Here is a 7,500-nt window from a genome sequence, read left to right on the forward strand (position 1 = left end):
TTAACAAACATGGCCTAATCATCTACGTAAGCACAGCAAAAATAGCAATTGACCAAATCATATATAAGGTTCTTTCTTTCTTTCTTTCTTTCTTTCTTTCTTTCTTTCTTTCTTTCTTTTTCTTTCTTTCTTTCTTTCTTTCTTTCTTTCTTTCTTTCTTTCTTTCCTCTTTTAAATCTGCTTTGATGTAGCTTTTTATAAGGAATTTTAGATTGAACCTTTAACTGCCTTTTTAAAGCCAAGAGCCAAGCCAAGTATTTCCCATCGGATTTGTCTGCAAGACCTGTAGGTTGAGGTCGATTTCTCTCATCTTGAGGTCCTCCAAATTTCCTGAAGTTCCTGCATCTGTCAGGAGGTGGCATTCTTTACTCACCTGGTAAGACTGAGGAGAACACTGTAAGTAAGGTATCAGGCCAACATTTCCAAGGGGCTTTATTGGCTCCATAAAATCGATCTTTCTTAAAGCTGTCTCATCATATCTGAGTCTATGCTTTGTGTCTCTGAAAGATGACTTTCCAGGGGCACCTGGCTGGCTCAGTCGGTAGAGAGCACGACTCTCTCTCTCTCTCTCTCTCTCTCTCTTTTTCCCTTCATTTTTTTAAAGGTTTTATTTATTTGACAGAGAGAGACAGAGAGAGAGAGAGACAGTGAGAGGGGGAACACAAGCAGGGGGAGTAGGAGAGGGAGATGCAGGCTTCCCGCTGAGCAGGGAGCCGGAAGAAGACATGGGGCTCCATCCCAGGACCCTGGGATCGGGACCAGAGCCAAAGGCAGACACTCGACTGACTGAGCCACCCAGGCGCCCCTGTAGATATCTTAAGAGAAAAAGTTTCCTTGACCGTGGAAGAGCAAACACTGGGGGAGGGGGACCAACAATGTTTTGAACCAGAGTCATTAAAAACGCTCATCTTTTTTTCTTAAAAAACAAACAAGAAAACCCAGTCATCATTTTCCTGAATTCATTCAGTTCCATGTTATTACTTTTTGTTCTGTTTAAATGCAGCTTTTTCATATGTTCTGGAAATTCATAGTTTAATTTTAGGATCTGAAGGTTACCAGAAACCTGTATTTGTCAAAGGTCCTTTTTGTGAATCTTCTTGAAGCTGAACGATATTTTGCAAGAGCATCAGAACGGTAACTGTAAATGACACAAGAGTCAAAAATGGACACGGATATTGTATGGAACCAGAAAAGACCCTGAATAGCCAAAGGAATGTTGAAAAAGAAAACCAAAACTGGTGGCATCACAATTCCGGACCTCAAGCTCTATGACAAAGCTGTAATCATCAAGACAGTGTGGTACTGACACAAAAACAGACACACAGACCAATGGAACAGAATAGAGAACCCAGAGATGGACCCTCAACTCTATACTCGACTAATCTTCAACAAAGCAGGAAAAATCCAATGGGGGGGGGGGGCGTGCGGGAGACAGGCTCTTCAACAGATGGTGTGGGGAAAATTGGACAGCCACATGCAGAAGAATGAAACTGGACCATTTCCTGACACCAAACACAAAAAACAGACTCAACATGGATGAAAGACCTAAATGGGAGATAGGAATCCTTCCAAATCCTAGAGGAGAACACAGGCAGCAACTTCTGTGACCTCGGCTGCAGCAACTTCTTGCTAGACACATCTCCACAGGCAAGGGAAAGAAAGGCAAACATGAACTATTGGGACTTCATCAAGATAACAAGTTTTTGCCCAGCGAAGGAAACAGTTGACAAAACCAAAAGACAACAGACAGAATGGGAGAAGATATTTGCAAATGACAAATCAGATTAAGTATGTCTATAGAGGGGCGCCTGGGTGGCTCAGTCATTAAGCATTAAGCATCTGCCTTCGGCTCAGGGCGGGATCCCAGAGTCCTGGGATCGAGCCCCACATCGGGCTCCTCCACTGTGAGCCTGCTTCTTCCTCTCCCACTCCCCCTGCTTGTGTTCCCTCTCTCGCTGGCTGTTTCTCTCTCTGTCAAATAAATAAATAAATAAATAAATAAATAAATAAATAAAATCTTAAAAAAAAAAAGGGGGGGATCTCTATAGAATGTATCAAACTCAACATCCAAAGAACCAATTATCCAATCAAGAAATGGGCAGAAGACAAGAGCAGACATTTCTCCAAAGACGACGTCCAAATGGCCAACAGACCCATGAAAAAAGTCTCCACGTCACCTAGCATCAAGGAAATACAAATCAACACCACAATGAGATACCACCTCACAGCAGTCAGAATGGCTACAATTAACAAGTCAGGAAAGGACAGATGTTGGCGAGGATGTGGAGAAAGGGAAACTCTCTTACAGTGTTGGTGGGAATGCAGGCTGGGGCAGCCACTCTGGAAAACAGTGTGGAGGTTCCTCAAAAATTTGAAACTAGAGCTACCCTACGACTCAGCAATTGCAGTACTGGGTATTTACCCCAAAAATACAAATGTAGTGATCCGAAGGGGTGCCTGCACCCCAACGTTTATAGCAGCAATGTCCACAATAGCCAAACTATGGAAAGAGCCCAGATGTCCATTGACAGATGAATGGATAAAGCAGATGTGGAGGATGGATAGAGAGATAGATAGGTAGCTATAGCTATAGATCTGTATCTATCTATATCTATCTGTATCTAGCTATACATCTGTATCTAGCTATATGTATCTATCTATCTGTCATCTATCTATCATGAAATACTACTCAGCCATCCTAAAAAAGAAAGAGAGAGAGAGAGAGAGAGAGAGAGAGAGAAAGAAAGAAAGAAAGAAAGAAAGAAAGAAAGAAAGAAAGAAAAGAAAGAAATCTTGCCATTTGCAATGACATGGATGGAACTAGAGGGTATTATGCTAAGTGGAATAAGTCAATCAGAGAAAGAAAATTATCATATGATCTCACTGATGTGTGTGTGTGTGTGTGTGTGTGTGTGTGTGTTTTCCATAAAGAGTTACACGTCATCCTGATGAAGGACACTGCAGAAAGTCACGGAGTTTATTTTCTGTTTTTAGTGTGTGCAAGGCTGTGTGACTCTGATCTTATGGGAGCCAGGGAGGTTTTCTTTTGTTTTCTCATCTTTATGTTTGGAAACCTCCTTTTTAGGGCTTGATTGAAAAAACTTTTTTAAAGATTTTATGTTTATGTAATCTCTACACCCAACATAGGGCTCAAACTCACAATCCCGAGTCCCGACGGAGGACGGAGCCAGCCAGCAGCCAGGCACCCCTTGATTTTTTTTTTTTTTTTAATTGAAGCAAACATGCAATGTGTGCTCAGCGCGGAAATAGAGCCCACGTGTTGAGGTTTTGTGGAGTCATTTGGACCTGGGTAAGTGTGAAGGCCCGGGAGCAGGGCCCACAAATGTTAAAAGTTGACAATTTCTTTGATCAGTATTCACTTAACAGATGATTTATTGAAAGTGCTATTCTATGGCAAACGTCCTTCTATGTTCGGGATACAGCAACAACCAGATAGCTGAAGCTCCCACCTCATGGATTTAAAGTTTCAGTTGGATGTAGAGATAGGTAGGTAGGTAGGTAGGCAGGCAGGCAGGCAGGCAGGCAAGCAAAGAGATTTAAAACATGGCATCGGGGCGCCTGGCTGGCTTGGTCGGTAGAGCGTGTGACTCTTGATCTCGAGGTGGTGAGTTCAAGCCTCACGTTGGTTGTAGAGATTACATAAACATAAAATCTTTTTTTTTTTTTTAAGATTTTATTTATTTATTCGACAGAGATAGAGACAGCCAGCGACAGAGGGAACACAAGCAGGGGGAGTGGGAGAGGAAGAAGCAGGCTCATAGCGGAGGAGCCTGATGTGGGGCTCGATCCCACAACACCGGGATCCCACCCTGAGCCGAAGGCAGACCCTTAACCGCTGTGCCACCCAGGCGTCCCAAACATAAAATCTTTAACAAAGAATAAATGATGGGGTGCCTGGGTGGCTCAATCGGTTGAGCGTGTCTGCCCTAGGCTCAGGTCATGATCCCGGAATCCTGGGATTGAGCCCCGCATCGGGCTCCCTGCTCAGCGGACAGCCTGCTTCTCCTTCTGCCCCTCACCCAGCTCGTGCTGTGCTCTCCCGCGCGCTCTCTCTCTCTCTCTCTCTCTCTCTCTCTCAAATAAATAAATAAAATCTTTTAAAAAATGAACGAACGAACGAACGAACGAACGAACGAACGAACAAAGCCACGGCATCAAAAGTGAGTGCTTGCTTGCTTGGGGGGGGGGGGGATCAAACCGGAATATCTTTAACCTGTAACATATTCTTTATCGATCCTGCTTTCACTACTTTGCCCGGATTTCATTTTCCACAAGTGACAGTCCCTCCCAAGTGGGCTTCTTTCATCGTAAGACCCGTGTTCTCCCCTTGTCCCGCAGAGAGAGAAGAGCCATGAGAGGCGAAAGTTGGGCAGATCGGTATAAATCTAGGAAATAAAATAATCGTTCCCAAGACCAGTAGCCAAAGTTCTGCTTCCGTTTAGGACCCGATGTGTTAAAAAAGCATGTATGGTCGTTGGCTTGGAGAAAGGGGAGGAGGCCGAAGTATCATCCTAAAGAACAGAGTAGGGGGAGAAACAGAAGTGAAAAGATCGAAGAACTGGTTTCCCCATCCATAGCCTTTGAAATGATTTGGTGTCTTCTCCTAAGAGAGAGCCCATTGTCCGTCCAATATTTCATACCGCTTTTCACAAAGTATCACAACACAACACAACACAACACATTGCACAATCCCGTGCCTCCAAACCGTCTACGCAATCCTAATGCGTCCTATCTGCGTTCTATTCTATCATGTGACTAGAGCATCATGTACTTCACCATTCCGCTGTTGTTTGACATTCAGGTGAATTCCAACTTCTGTTCGGGGTGCGTGGGGGGCGGTGTGTGTGTGTGTGTGTGTGTGTGTGTGTGTGTGTGTGCGCGTGCGCGCGCCGTATCTATTGCTGCTGTGCAGCGATCTGATCCTCAGGGTGTATCACCCTAACACCGCAATGGCTTGAAACAACATCTCTTTATCATTTCCTGGTGCTTGCCTTGGGTGGCCACGTGGTTTCTACCGGTGTACCCCGGGCTCACTCCAGCAGTGGCCTTCAGCTGGAGGGTCAACTGAGTTTGAAGGTGCAACTTGGCCACATTCCCAAGTCTGCAGTCGGTGCTGGCCGAGCACCGGGTTGCCTCTCTTGTCGATGCCTCTCATGGCCCAGTCAGCTAGACTGGCTCTCTTCCGTGAAGGTCTCGGGACGGCCTGCCAAGAGGGTCAAGCACGCTTCCGGACCACCTCTTCAGCTGTGGCTGTGCAACTAGTAAAATTTCACTTCTAGTCTATTCTTTTGGTCAAGACAAGTCCCAAGACCCAGTCCAAAACCAGGGGACAGAGCAATCGAGCCTACCTCCAGATAGCAGGAGCATCGAAGGCACATGACGTGAGGGTGCACACGTGCCAGGAGGTAAGGGAGGTACGGTTGTCAGTCTCCCACGAGGGATTCCTAAACCCTATGCCACGACGCACATTTTTGTAAAAGTAAGCTTGACGTGTTAGCGTCTAAAACATGATTTCCTTTGAATCGACCCCTAGAATTGGATTCGTCCAAAAGAAGGGGAAGATGCGTTTTTCAGGCTCTTGATACCAAAGCTCTTGACTTCCAGAATGGACTTGGATGACCCTTCACCATCTCTGCTTTGTAAGACAGTGCAAATTTAATTGGCCAACCCCGCATGAAAAGGTTGTCGATCACGTTCCCGTCCGAATTCAAATTCAAGGCAGGATTCCTTTTTAAAGGCACAGAGCAGCCAGCTCCGTGGCAAGGAGCCAGAATTCTCCGGGTGGATCTCAGATCCACCGAATCCCACAAACCCCGTGTGACGTGAATGTACGAATTCGTGGAGGTTTCCCTCCCGATGGCTAAGAAGATGCTTTCACATCAGTGATGACAAAACGCAAACCCACAAAACCCCGATAGATGGGCACGGTCTTCCCTAAAGGGTCCCTTATTTCATGGAATCCAATTCTTCCACCTTGCAGTCTGCATTCACGGCTTCTATTTTCCGAGAGGCCGACACTCTTTCTCTCTGCAGACATGTCACAAGATCGGCAGGATACGGTCTTCCGTGCGTCGGGCACACCAAAAGCTGTTGGGAAGGCCCCTGCCATCGGAATGTATTCGGCACGGATGCTAAGGAAGACTTTGAAACCGATCTAGTCCGGTTCCGTCCTTCAGTCCTCTTGGGGGCAGAGCTTCCGTGTTCCATGCCCCCTCTCCAGGAACGCCACTCTCCCCACAATTTCAGGTGTCCAGGCAACCCGGAAACTCTCGAGCTAGGTGAGTTCTTCTGGGAAGGGGCGGGGGGGGGGTTGGGGGGGAAAGGGTGGGCAGTGCCGACGTTTGGAAACATTGAAGGGCACCCGAGGCGAGGCTATGGCCAAACCGAGTCCGTGCACAGGTACGTAAGGCGGGGGTGGGGGGGCGGGGGTGGGGATGGGGGGGTGGTGGGGTGGGGCACGAAACCTGTGCTCTCCGTAGGTTACGAAAAGCTCAGGGGCACCTGGCTGGCTCTCTGTAGAGCGCGCTGACTCTTGATCTCAGAGTCCTGAGTTCGAGCCCCACGTTGGGTGTAGAGTTTACGTGAACCAGCAGCAGCAGCAGCAGCAGCAGCAGCAGCAGCAGCAGCAGCAGCAGCACCACCACCACCACCACCACCACCACCACCACCACCACCACCAAAAATGATAATAATGAAAAGCTCGAAAAGCCCCACGGCCCCTGGCAGGATGTCTATGGCAAGCCACACCTCCACGACAAATAGCTTTCCACAGTGACGGCGACGGATGGCGGAAGGACAGAGGCAGCACCCTACCCCAAACCTCACAGCCTGCCTCCTTTCCGGCCAGATGTGCAGCATCTGGGAACGGCTTTGAAACCTTCCCAGTCAACGGCTTGGGCCCGCCTGTCGGGAAAAGCGCTCTGCTGTTCATTTCACTCCTGGACGAGCCTAGGAAGATGAAGCGGCGGTAGCTCTCCGTGGGGGGGGGGGGGGGGCGCCACGCGATCCAACACACACGACCACAGCCACTGAGGAGCATGAGATCTGTATGGCCTCGAGGGGTACAGGATAGCCCGTGAATCCTTTTCCAAGGAAGAAGGCGGCAACGTGAGAGCGTGCAAAACACTTTCTCACAGCATCTGCTGATGGTGCTAGGACTTCTGTCCCCGGAGAGGATACTATTTTTCCACCGCTTCCAGTTTTAAGAGAAAGGGTCAGGGGAAAATCATTCAGTCGTTCCACTCATCTTCATGGCTCATCGTGGAAAACGAAGACGCCGTACAAAGGAGCAAAGCGCGGATCCATGCAAACACATGGGTGAGCCCCCCCAAAACATGACGCTAAGTGAAAGGAACCAGACAGCCAGGGTGACATAATGCCTTGGGATCCCATGGGTAGGAAAGAGCCAGACGGAATAGCCCAATCCTAGAGGGAGGGAGCAAACAGATCAGAGGCTGTTGGGGGAGAATGGTGAAGAGA

This window comes from Ursus arctos, unplaced genomic scaffold, assembly GCF_023065955.2.
Source record: "Ursus arctos isolate Adak ecotype North America unplaced genomic scaffold, UrsArc2.0 scaffold_240, whole genome shotgun sequence".
Taxonomy (NCBI): Eukaryota; Metazoa; Chordata; class Mammalia; order Carnivora; family Ursidae; genus Ursus; species Ursus arctos.